This window comes from Prunus persica, chromosome G8 (genome assembly GCF_000346465.2).
Source record: "Prunus persica cultivar Lovell chromosome G8, Prunus_persica_NCBIv2, whole genome shotgun sequence".
Lineage (NCBI taxonomy): Eukaryota > Viridiplantae > Streptophyta > Magnoliopsida > Rosales > Rosaceae > Prunus > Prunus persica.
The window spans coordinates 7,059,226-7,073,257 of record NC_034016.1 but is presented as its reverse complement, the minus strand read 5'-3'; the positions used below and the strand labels follow the sequence as shown (position 1 = coordinate 7,073,257).

The 14,032-nt window shown below is 39.7% G+C and overlaps 2 non-coding genes across 2 annotated transcripts; both read left to right on the top strand.

The window, feature by feature from the left end:
* Positions 3,404-3,477, top strand: TRNAI-AAU. The gene has a single exon. It is a non-coding gene; the product is annotated as a tRNA-Ile (tRNA).
* Positions 5,409-5,482, top strand: TRNAI-AAU. The gene has a single exon. It is a non-coding gene; the product is annotated as a tRNA-Ile (tRNA).

Genomic DNA, 14,032 nt, shown 5'->3' with positions numbered 1-14,032 from the left:
CTCCGTGTTCGGCCACTTCCGGTCAGTTTTTGGGGTAGATCCAAGAACAAAATTGGTTCCAAACATGGTGTTATACCTAGGGTAGTAGTTTGGAGCCGTGGTTTTGAGATTTTTCGGTGACACGTAATCGCTTTGGACACCTAGCGCTGTCGGCGCTTGCGGCGGCGCGTGGGCGAGGGTAGTGAAGTGGCACTGTGTCTTGATGCGATCCTTAAGTTGTCACGAGCGCGTAGGAATTGGATACTGTTTGAGCCTCGAACGGATTTTTCATATTGTGCGATTTCCGGGTTCAATACTGTTGAGCTGTTGGATCGTAATCAGTTTCAGATATGTTACTCTAAACAATTTCAGAATCGTGTAGGATTCGACAGATTGTGAATCGGAGTCCCGGAGACTCCGAAATCGCGAACCCCAGGGCTAGGGTTTAGAAATTATGCGATTGCACGATCGTGATCAATCCGACCGTTCGATCGAGACCTAACCCTCGGGACATGTGTCCTAGATATATTGGACCTTCTTTCGGATTATATTGGGAGGTCATGGACCCGCAGGGTCCCGGGTTGACTTTTTGGGACTTTAGCGCTTTTTGAGTCCCAAGATACTGGAAGGAAAGCTTTTATGGGCATAGGAACAACTTTAATTTGACGCACGTACTTCTAGGAGTCGGGGGTCAAGGTTTTTATATTAATACTATATTGTATTAATAGAATATTATAGTCATTGAATCAGGCACCTGGGCACCAGTTGATCCGCAGGAGGGACCTTCAAGAGGTCCAGCGAGCTCGGACTACCAGTGAGTGGACTCTTTGTTTTTATAAATCAATTTAAGCAGTTCAGTGTCAGTTACAGTATTTGATCTTGAATAAATGTTATTCAAATATTAGTGTTATAAGCTGTTTTATGCTTTTGAACATTTTATTTTGCATGCTGCCGAGTAGAATATCCTTTTAAGGATATAGGAAAAGAAATTCTAGTTAATCATCAAATAAATGGCAGCAGAATTTGAAAGGTTACAGAAACTTTATATTTTCTTAACCCACCTTGTACCCTGATATTAAATGTTGCCTTTGGATTATATTGGTTCCCTTCGATTTTGTCAGCATGCTTGACAGTTGCCCCACGAGTTCCTTGGTACTCGAACTCGTGTGGAGCGAGTAATGCGGATCAGGTGGACTACAGTCCCCTGAATCCTGCGAGTTGCGGCTCGGACTGACCTCGTGTCACTGAGACCTGCGAGTATGTGTCACCCATGGTGATGCAAGGAATTGATGAATATAAGGAATTAACGGATATAAAGGGTACATCTAGGTGGTAGTTTTAAACTATTTTCAAAAGTAATGTTGACCATGAATATGATTGGTTTATATACATGTATAATTATATACGTGCATTGATTTCAGAAATAAAGAGAGTAAGTTAGTTTGTATAACTGTTTTTACAGTGGGGTTAGTATGTTCATATGCTATTTTCTAAACTTTGTTTTGGGTCCACTCACCCTTTTTGTTGTTTTGCACCCCCAGGCAATAGACGTGCACATGAATCCACCACCGGGCCGTTTTCCACCTTCCATGCCTTTCTTTTGATGTAGGATTTTTGTTTTGTAAAAGGATTGACTCCTTTGTAAATTCTTAGTAGTCGCTCTGATGTTTTGCCCTAGACTGAGAATTGAACTGTTGAAATGTATATATACGTATGTTGGCAGTTGGTTGTATATATATATATATACTTGTTTGGCAGGTGTAAATATTTTGGTATTGATCCAGTTACAAGGGAGACTTTGCCGATTTTTCGGTAGGAGTCAACCTTGTTATTTTGTCGTGCTTTGTAGAGAAGGGCAATTAAGTCATTTGTGCCCGACATCCGACAGGTGTCGGACAAGCACAGGGTCAGGCTCGGATTCCAAAGTGGAATTTGGGTCGAGTCTTGTCACTTGCTCTCTAGATGTATGTTTTGGGAGAGAGAGGAAGAAGATGCAAGAACAAGGCTTGAAATCGAAGAATTCCAGAGGGGATGCTTGCCTTTGATCGGTTTGTTCGTGGTTGCTGGGAGGCTTGCAGCAACCAAGGTGAGTTGTTTTTGCTGGGTAGGAAGTGACTCCTTTTATAGGCACTGAAACCCTTAATTTTTTCAAGTCATCCTCTCCCTTTTTCCTCACTTTCTTCCATTCCATCCTCTTTGGTGAAACTTGGGTAGGAAGTGACTCCTTGTATAGGCACTGAAACCCTTAATTTTGTCAAGTCCTCCTTTCCCTTTATCCCCACTTTCTTCCATTCCATCCTCTTTGGTGAAACTTCCCTAGCCTGAGCATGTAAGCATGAAGCTTTTTGGAGTTCCAATGTCCTCAGGTAGCTAGACTTCTCCATGTGGGTGAGGAGCCACCCACTTTTGTTTCTTGTTTTCTCACTAAAGCTTGAAGAGGAAAGAATGGGTAAGGGTGCTTGGTCAAAAAGGTGATCAGCACATGGGTTTGCTTGGTTTTAGTGGTTTTGACAGATATGCTAGATATTTTTCATGATACTGGGCTGGGTTATTGGTATTTTGTTTCCAGCGGCCCATGAGTTTGCTCAAGTTGCTGGAAACATCTTGTTTGATCAAGGTGCTGGATATTTTGGCTGATGTGGGATTTTTCCAAGTGTTTTCAAGCCATTGGATATTTTCCTAAGCTATTGGGCTACTCATTCTCTCTCAGACTTACCCATATGTTTGGGCTCAAGAAATGGGCTTGAGTTTTGGTGCTCCCAAGCAGCCCAAAACTTTCACTTCTTGGCCCATCAATGGGCCTCGTGAATGCTCGTAACCATCCATACCACAACCCGCTCAGCAAGCCCCAGGCATTCGCATGGCTTCAACTTTCGCGTGCCCAAATCGGGTTTCTTCTTGGTAAGGTATCACATTGGGCCGAGAATATATTTGAGCCTAGCCTTAGATTTTTTGGGCCTCAACAATAGTCAAATAGTGGGTCCAAGTTCCAGACTTCACTTCATTCTGTCAGAGATGTTAATGCCAATGAGATTCATTCAAATGCATCTATTTGGAAAAATCCAAAATAATGTACATTGATAAATCCAAAACCCAACAAAAAAATAAAAAAAAATAAAAACCAAAGCCACGTGGGTCTGATGAGATCCCTTTATTTTGAAACAATGCATCAAATTTGTTGCCTTCAAGTTTGAATCTCTCTCCGTAAATTAGATTAATTTATACTGCTGATGGTATACGATAAAAAAAAATTACATTTGCTATGATCCTAATTTACCAATATATCCTAATTCAACAGTGGAGTAAAGGCCTCAAATGTATCATTTTCCTTTAATCCTTTATTTCTTTCCATGGGAATTGTACATACTGGATCCTTAGAAACTAATTATTATAAAAACGCAACAACAGTTAAATAAAACCAATTGGCCTATTAGCTCAGCTGGCTAGAGCGTCGTGCTAATAACGCGAAGGTCGTAGGTTCGAGACCTACATAGGCCATTATTTTATTGTTTAAATTTTTTTTCCATGTCTGTATTTGGGGCATGTGTGGGTCGTGGAATGTCATTGAATAAAGTCTTGGCGATGAGGTCAAAAAAAATTTAATTGCTGTTTTATTTAATTTTTATTTATTTATTTATTATATATATATTTCTTGCATTTCTAATTTTATTTTTTTAATAGATTATTCAAGGCAAAACAAAAAAGAAGAAAACCATTACACATGGCTCTTCAAGTGAACAATGCCAGCAGTCGAAAATATTCCCCCACGTCGTGATCCGGTGGAACCGCATCCGCCAATGATTTAGGGCCATGTGTGGGTCGTGGAATGTCATTGAATAAAATCTTGGCGATGAGGTAAAAAAAAAATAATTAATTGCCGTTTTATTTAATTTATTATTATTTATATTTCTTGCAGTTCCAATTTTATTTTTTTAATAGATTATTCAAGGCAAAACAAAAAAGAAGAAAACCATTATACATGGCTCCTCAAATGAACAATGCCAGCAGTCGGTTCCAGTGGTGCGTTCCGTGTCGAAAATAATGGTATTATTACGTGATCCGGTGGAACCGCCTCAGCCAATAATTGAGTCATCCTTTTGTTCGATTGTGTCAAACTATGAGGACTGGGAGTATTTCAATTGTATGATGAGTGAGTAGGTATTTCAATTGCATGATGAGTGAGATGTGAATTTTATAATAAATATGGACACGTGGCAACTGAAAATTTTATTTGAAAATTTAATCTTAAAATTGAGATGAGAATTTTATAATAAATAGTGACATGTGGCAACTGAAAATTTTATCCGAAAATCTTATCAAAATTAATGGTTTAAGTATTAAAAATAGAAAATCAATTAAAGTGAATAGTAATTGCCCTTACCCTTGCCCTTTAGGGTGGAAACAAAAAAGGCAAGGCTGCCACTATTCATATGAATAATGACAAACCTTGCATTATCCTTGCCCTTTGGGGTAGAGGTGCTCTTAGGAACAGCCAACAAATCATCTAAAAGTTTTGAAACAATACAGACAGGAGCATAATCAAACACACATAGGCCCAGATCGAAGTTATAGCTCAAGTTAGCTAAACAATCAGCCACACCATTCTTCTCCCCTGTAAACATGGAGGACTGAGCAGTTACCAATTTGATTTATCATCTCACAACAACTAGACTGGGTCAGTAGGTTTGTTGTGAATCTAGAGAGAGGACATATTTTGGAAGATGAAGTTTGGGGGCTTTTCTTTAGGTTGCAGCTTAAAACTCATCTTATTATATCTTGCATAGTGGCGCATTTATATTGCCCACAACATATAATATGTGGTGGTTTTATCCCCGCAGTATATTGCCCACAATATATAATAGGTTTATTACCATACAGCAGTATTTATTTAAAAGTGTGGCACGGGTTTATCGTCCACAAAAACTGCCTCTACTTTTTATTTAAAAGTATGGAGTAGAATTAGTGCCCGTAACAGCATGTTTACTTTATTGCACATTAAGTATGGTGTGCGATTAATATCCATACATGAAGCAATTTAATTTATGAATTTATTTTACCGCACATTTACATTTATCTAAAGTATGGTGCGATTATCGTCTACACCAGCAATTTATTTACAAGCAATTTATACCAATTTATTTTATGAATTAATTGTGTGATATGATTAGTTTTACAGCATACAGAGATCAGAACTAGAAGTTTCTTGATCATTATCATACAACTACATCAGGACCTGAAGATCTTTGATGATGATAATGATATGAGAGCTATGATCCTAATTTACCAATATATCCTAATTCAACAGTGGAGTAAAGGCTTCAAATGTGTCATTTTTCTTCAATCCTTTATTTCTTTCCATGAGAATTGTGCGGACTGGATCCTTAGAAACTAAGTATTATAAAAAACCAACAGTTAAATAAAAACCAATTGGCCTATTAGCTCAGTTGGTTAGAGCGTCGTGCTAATAACGCGAAGGTCGCAGGTTCGAGACCTGCATGGGCCATTATTGTTTTGTGTTAAATTTTTTTCCGTGTTTGTATTTGGGCCGTGTGTGAGTTGTTGAATGTCATTGAATAAAATCTTGGCGACGAGGTAAAAAAAAATATAATTGCCGTTTGATTCAATATATTATCTTTATTTTATTTTATATTTCTTGCATTTTCAATTTCATTTTTTTAATAGATTATTCAAGAATCGGGTAAAATACCAGTCACTCCCACTGGAATATTGATAATCTGTGGTACCAAGGTTTCATCCGGAGCATCCCTCAACTTATCCACATCCCACCATTGATTTTTAAAAAAATCGGAGACAGTACAATCGGTATCGCAGATTCTCAAGGCCCTCATGCTACAATAGAGGGCAGTCACCAAACCACCTATCCATCCAAAACTTTACAGTTTCACCGTTACCAATCCTCCACACCATTCCCTTAGAGAGTATGTCCACCCCATGAAGCACTCCTTTCCAGGTAAAAGAACAATTTTGTTTTTGAGATGGGGATGGGTCCTGAAGAGAAGTACCTCTCAAATATTTAGCCTCATAAATCTTGGACCATAGGCCATTATCCTTGCTCTGCAACCTCCAACCAATTTTGGCTAAAAGAGCATGGTTCATAACTGCAGTTTGTTGGCGTGACTTGTGGATATTGACTTACTTTCCTTACACACCAAGAATTCCTATTATAATTGTAATTGATTTACTTTAATTCCTGATTTCCTACTGCAAATAGATTTAGGAATTTATTATTTACTTGCCCATTCAGGTTTCGTTGTATTATAAATATGACCTCCTACAATGAGAAGAATACACAGAAAATTCCCACAAATAAATATTCTCTCATAGTTTTCATATTTTAGCATGGTATCAGAGCGGCGATCTTGGAATTGCTGACTCTAGTTTCAAACCCCCGCCACTGCTATGGGGGTTGATGATTTTTTCAACCCTCATGGAGGTAGCACCACCGACTCTTTCTCTCATTCTCCACCAACCATCGTTGAGTTAAGTGCCCAGATAGCTCCGCTCCTACAGATGCAGACTTTGACCCCGAATCCGATCCCGAATCAGGATCCTCTTTTGACGACCCCGACCCCGACTATGACGACGACGACCCCGACCTCGACTCCGAAGACGACCCCGACCCCCACTCCGATGATGACCCCAACCTCGAATTTGTCTCTGATTCAGACCCTGATCCCGATTTCGACTCCGACTCCGGCCCCGACTCAAGCTCAGATTCCGATCCCAATTCCTACTCAACTTGTATCATATGCATCTTCCGCTGCACAGATTATGACTTCTAGACTAACGACCCCGACACATGGACCAGATTGCACATATTGTGGTGATCCGAGACATACTTGTGAGACTTGTTTTAAATCGCATGGCTACCCCAATTGGTGGGCTACTCTTATAGATCTAGGACAATGCAATATGACCAGTAATGGTACTGGTTATGGATTCCATACTTCCGATAAGATTGATTCCAGGAGCTGGATAATTGATTCCGGTGCAACTGATCATATGACGTTTGATCCTGATGATTTTCTGAATACTACACAACCTCAACGAACCTGTATTGCAAATGTCAATGATGTTACTTATCCTGTGATAGGGGCTGACACTATTGCACTCTCATCCTCTCTCACACTGTCTAATACTTTACTTGTTCCATCTTTATCCACTAAATTGTTGTCAGTTAGTCAGCTTACTGAACAATTGAATTGTTGTGTACCGAGTTTTTATTTGCTTCAAGATATTCACACTAAGAAGATTCTTGGTCGTGGTATTAAGAGAGGGGGGCTATATTATGTCGATGACTTCAGTCCCGGCATGGCTAACAGCGTGACACATCCCTTTGATAGCAAACAAAAGCAAATCTGGTTGTGGCACCGTCGATTGGGACATCTGTCTTTTAGTTATATGAAGCATCTTATACCAGATTTATTCTCAAGTTTCAAGGACTCCGACTTCACATGTGATACTTGTATTTTGGCCAAGAGTCACCGTGTGCCCTACCCGTTGAGTACGAACAAGTGTACTACTCCATTTACTTTAATTCACTCTGATGTCTGGGGACCTTCTCCTATCACTGCTCCTTCTGGTGTTCGATGGTTTGTCACATTCATCCATGATTGTACACGGATGACATGGCTTTATTTGCTGAAGAATAAAAACGAAGTGTTTTCCTGTTTTCAGTCCTTCCACAAACAGATGAAAACTTAGTTTAATGCTTAAATCCAGATTCTTCGCTTAGACAATGGTGGAGAATTTGTCAATCATGACTTTCAGACTTACTTCCAACAACATGAAATTATCCATGAGACGACTTGTCCTCAGACACCACAACAAAATGGTGTTGCTGAACGAAAGAATCGACATCTTCTTGAAACCGCCCGAGCACTTCTGATTGGCACTCATGTTCCTCGCCATCACTAGGATGATGCTATTGTCACCGCAGTTCATCTGATCAACCGCATGCCTTCTGGTATACTGACCTTTAAAACTCCCTTACAGGTGCTTGCACAACACAGACCTCTGCTTTCTGTTTTGGTACTCGCACCCCGAATCTTTGGATGTGTGGCTTTCGTTCATCTCCACAAAAATCAACGTAGCAAACTTGATCCATGTGCACTTCGTTGTGTTTTTGTGGGTTATGCCACTCATCAGAAAGGCTACCGCTGTTATCACCCTCCTACCCAACGAACCTATGTCACTTTGGATGTGACCTTTCTGGAATCTGAGCTGTTCTTCCATGACCCATCATCCAATTCTACACTTCAGGGGGAGATACAAAGTGAAGAGCAGAATTGGAGCAACTTCGAAAATAAAGAAATTCTCCTTTGTACAGAAATGATTGATCATTCCGAGTCTGGAGCACGAGATTACTCTCTGTCGAAAAGCGACCAATCGCCAATTCATAGCGATCAATTGCCTGACCCACCTGATCCATGCGAAGATATTTCTGATCCGAGTCTCACACCTACAGACAATACAGAACAACAAGATGAAGACCCCTCCTCTAACTCAACAGTACCAACAGACCAATCTCCTGAGAATATCCTTGAGGTAACTACTCCTACTAGACTTGTGCATTTAGATGATAAAACTATTGGATATCAATTACCTTTCAAACAAAATCGTGGGAAGCCACCAAACCGTTATTCACCTGATATTGGCAAGACATCCAAGTATCCAATTGCAAATCATGTATCCACTGAGAAGCTGTCTGAACCACTCAAGGCTTTTGTGCATCAGTTGTCTGCTATCCATATTCCAACCAAGGTCTCTGAAGCATTGAAAGATCCTAAGTGGGTCCAAGCTATAAAAGAGGAGATGAAAGCCCTTGAGAAAAATCAGACTTGGACATTGGAGACTATACCCCGAGGAAAAAAGACTATCGGATGTAGATGGGTGTTTACTATAAAACACAATACAGATGGATCTATCGAGCGATACAAGGCAAGACTTGTGGCAAAAGGGTACACACAGACCTATGGTATAGACTATGAAGAAACCTTTGCTCCAGTTGCAAAATTAAACACCGTCAGAGTCTTATTGTCCTTTGCAGCTAATTTGGATTGGCCACTACACCAGTTTGATGTAAAGAATGCTTTTCTACATGGCGAACTCACGGAGGAGGTGTACATGGACATTTCTCCTGGATATAATACTACTCAGACTGGAACAGTTTGCAGGTTACGAAAAGCATTGTATGGATTGAAACAGTCACCACGTGCATGGTTTGGACGGTTCACCATGGCAATGAAGAACAATGGTTTCAAACAGTGCAACTCAGATCATACTCTATTCTTGAAACATCGAAAAGGGAAGGTAACAGCATTAATAATCTATGTTGATAATATGATTATTACTAGGAATGATAAACAGGAAATATCACAGCTACAAGACTATCTGGCTACAGAGTTTGAGATGAAGGATCTAGGTGGACTCAAGTATTTCTTGGGAATTGAGGTGGCTCGATCGCAGCAAGGCATATTTCTCTCTCAAAGGAAATATGTCTTAGACTTGTTGACAGACACAGGAATGCTAGATTGTAAACCTGCGGACACTCCTATTGTTCAGAATCATCATCTTGGAGAATATCCGGATCAAGTTCCAACTAACAAAGAAAGATACCAAAGGTTAGTGGGAAGATTGATCTATTTGTCACATATTCGACCAGACATTGCTTATGCGGTGAGCGTTGTCAGTCAATTTATGCACTCTCCAAGTGAAGACCATATGAATGCAGTTCTTCGGATACTTAGATATTTGAAGTCTGCACCTGGAAAAGGACTTATGTTCTCAAAGCATGGTCATCTAAATATTGATGGTTATTCAGATACAGATTGGGCAGGTAATGTAACAGATAGAAAATCCACATCGGGTTACTTCACATTCGGGGGAGGTAATTTGGTGATATGGAGAAGCAAGAAACAAAATGTAGTAGCTTTATCCATTGCAGAAGCCGAGTTCAGAGGCATGACTAAAGGGATTTGTGAACTTCTTTGGTTAAGAAAGTTGCTTACTGAACTTGGGTATAAACCTACATCCACAATGAATCTCTTTTGTGACAACAAGGCTGCTATAGCCATTGCACAGAATCCGGTTCAGCATGATCGTACTAAACATGTTGAGGTGGATCGACACTTCATCAAACAAAAGCTTGAGGCTAAAGTGTTTCAGTTTCCTTTTGTGAAATCCGAGGATCAATTGGTGGATATTTTGACAAAGGCGATTTCCAATAAAGCATTCCACAATTCACTAGATCAGTTGGGCATTGGTGACATCTATGCACCAACGTGAGGGGGAGTGTTCGCGTGACTTGTGGATATTGACTTACTTTCCTTACACACCAAGAATTCTTATTATAATTGTAATTGATTTACTTTAATTCCTGATTTCCTACTGCAAATAGATTTAGGAATTTATTATTTACTTGCCCATTCAGGTTTCGTTGTATTATAAATATGACCTCCTACAAGGAGAAGAATACACAGAAAATTCCCACAAACAAATATTCTCTCATAGTTTTCATATTTTAGCACAGTTTTCTTGAACCCAAATCCCCTTTGCACTTAGGTCGACATACCAAATTCCATTGGCAAAGGTGAACCTTGGTTTTGTTCTCATTTCCTCCCCAAAAGAAATCGTGATTCAAGTGATCCATCTCCACACAAACACTAATAGGCAGCTTGGTGGTTTGCATAGCATAGATAGGGATAGCTGAAGTCATGGCTTGAATTAGAGTAGCCCTCCCAGCATAGGTCAACAATTTACACTTCCAAGAAGCCAGCCTCTTATGCACTTTGTCAATGAGGCAATAGGTAGACCGTTTCACTTAGAGTGTAGAAGAGGCATGCCCAAGTATTTTCCCAAATTAGTTGTCAAAGGAGAGCCACAAATACTAGGGTGGACATCGGGACCGGAAAACCGGAACACCAAACCGAATCGGTGAAAAAAAATTGATTGACCAAAAAAGTCAACAAACTGGACTAGAACAGGACCGAACCGATTCCAACCGGTTTCAGCTCCGACTTTACACCCCACTGCACCGGACCGGACCGAACCAGACCGGTCATATATATATTTTTATTTTTACAAAATTTTAAAATCTAATGCCATATTTTAAATTTTATAATCACTATTTTTCCAAGTTCAACTTCAAAAAATTTCTAAATGTATGAATTGGATTATTTGTTAATTTTTAAGCCAAAAAAAAAAGTTATTTATTATAATTTGTTTTAAAAAATTTAAAAAAATAATAAATTAATAATCCAGTTCCAAACCGGACCGCACCCACCCCTAGCAAATACAACTAATTTCCTTGACAATCACCTTGGTGGTATTAGGAGAGCAAAAGACATCAAATTTTTCAAAATTCACAACCTAACGTGAGGGTTGACAGAATTTTTCTAGACAACTCTTCATCACTCGAGCCCGCTTAACAGTAGCTTCAGTGAACAAGATGAGACCATCAGCAAAAAAAGGTGAAAAACAGCAGGACCAGATTGAAAAGCTTTGACAGGTTTCCAGAAACCCTTCTGAATTGAGTCAAAGATAATATGAAACAATTTCTCAACACATAGAACAAAAAGATATGATGATAAGGGATCACCTTATCTAATTCCATTCGAAGGGGTGAAAGAGTCTATTAGCTCCCCATTAACTCAAATTTTGTACTTTACATAAGAGACATAACTCATGATTAATTTGACAATGGACTCGGGCAAAGTAAGCTCCACTAGCACTTGCTTAATAAACCTCCAACTTAATCTGTCATAAGCTTTGGATAGGTTAATTTTCCATGCTACAAATCCTTTTTTGCCCTTAGTCACCTTAAACTTATGCAAGAGCTCTTGCGTGATGAGGATATTATCAGTTATATGTCTCCCAGGCACATAACTAACTTGGTCAAGTTAGGTAAAATGGGCCTCAAGCGAGCCACTAGGACCTTAGATATCACTTTATAGAGAGTAGAACAAAGACTGATAGGCCTGAAATGAACCATTGACTCGGGGCTCTCAATTTTAGGAACAAGAGTGATAAGAGTGGAGTTTAGATTGTCAAGAGCACTACCCTCAGAGAAAGATGTAGTTACTAAATTTAACAGGTCTAGAGCACATTTACTCCACTGGGTTTTGATAGAAGCAAGCAGGGAAGCCATCCACTCCAGGGCTTTAAGTCCAACAATGCGAAACAAACTCTCTTTTACTTCAATTAAATCAATCCCTCTACTTAGAGAAATCAGGTCAGCATCTTCAATTCTAGGGATGAAGTTTGAAATAAAAGTACTCATATCCACCACACTATTCTGATTATAAAGCCCCATAAAAAAAGTCTAACTGCCAAAGCTTTTATGCCCTTAGCCTCTTCCACGAAGACCCCAACGCTATTCTTGAGCCTTTCAACTTTATTTCTTCTTCTTCTCATCACAGTAGTGAGATGGAAGAATTTAGTATTACGATCCCCATCCATCAACCCTTGCAAGCGAGACTTTTGCTTCCAAAACACAAATTCTTGTTCAAGGACTTTTTTGAAATCATCCATAAGAGAAACCTCTAAGGAGCTCAGAGAAGGGTTAGGGCCTCTACATAAAGCCAGTTGTATCCCATTATCAAGGACTTTTTTGAAATCATCCATAAGAGAAACCTCTAAGGAGCTCAGAGAAGGGTTAGGGCCTCTACATAAAGCCAGTTGTATCCCATTTATTATGGCTAATAAATTAGTTCCAATGTCGTAGATGACCAAAAACATTGGTATTCCAGCGCTTCAGAGGCTCAATTAAGGATAAAGTTTTGTTCAAAGAAAAATCGGTAGCTTGTCCCCAAACCTGAGCAATTAAATCATCAAAAGTTTCATGTTTTAACCACATAGCCTCAAAGCGAAAAGGCCAATTGAGAGGGTTAGTAGAAAGGCAAGAATGAACAGAGATTTTAATAGGATTATGGTATGAGGTGGTTCGAGGCAGATGTCGAACTTGAGCATCCACAAACATCCTCCTCCAATTTAAATTACAAACTGCTCTGTGAAGCCTCTCATGAATATTTTTCAGTCCTCCAAGTAAACCTTGGCCCAGAAAAGCTCAAATCAACCATATCATGGCCCTCAAACCAACTCTTGAAACCTTTAAACCGATTAACAGGGACTCCTCCCATCTTATCATCCATGCTCAACATCTCCTTGAAGTCTCCAACTAGCAACCAAGGTAACTGAAGCAAAACTCAGATAATCCCATAACTTCGCCCTTCTACTGGTGCAAGGATGGGCGTACACCCCAGTAAAAATCCAAGGAGAATGATTTTCCAAAGTCACACAAGCAGTAAGCGATTGATCAAATGTCCCAAGTATCTCTACATTAACTTTGTTATTATCCCTTAAAAGCCACAGGCCAACAAAAAAGCCAACAGCATCCACAATTTCAAAACAAGGGAACCCTAAAGATTTAACCACTGAAAGAGCTTTCTCACCACTAATTCGAGGCTCCCATATGAACAGCATATCCATATGGTGCGTACAAATCGAAACTAACATATTTTTCTTAAACCTTGCACTAACAGCACCTCTAACATTCCAACACACTACATTCATGATTAGAAATAGGAAGTAAGAGGAAACCAAGGTGCAAAAGGCACACAAAAAAGAACAGCAAAGGACCTCACTTAGGCACGGTTCCTTACTCCAGTTTCGATATGGCTTCATTGGAGCAAATAGTCGAGCATCTCACGAGCATTGATTGTCGACACCTAACCCACATGAAGGAGCACAAAACCAACAGCTTCCAGCAACCCAAAATGAGCTGTGCGAGCTAGCAGATGTTCAAATCTTCAATTGTATCACAAATCTGACTTTGCATCCAGGAACATACACAAAGACAAACCCAACTCAAGAGGCACGCAGCTAAATAAAGGCTCACGGTAAAGCCAGGTTGGGAGGGATGGTAGAAATCACCTGTAGAGCTACGGTGAAGGGGAACCACGCGGGAGTGTTCCTTGATTTTTTTGTTTCTCTTTAGTACTATGGTTTTCTTTCCTCTAGCGATGTTATGATA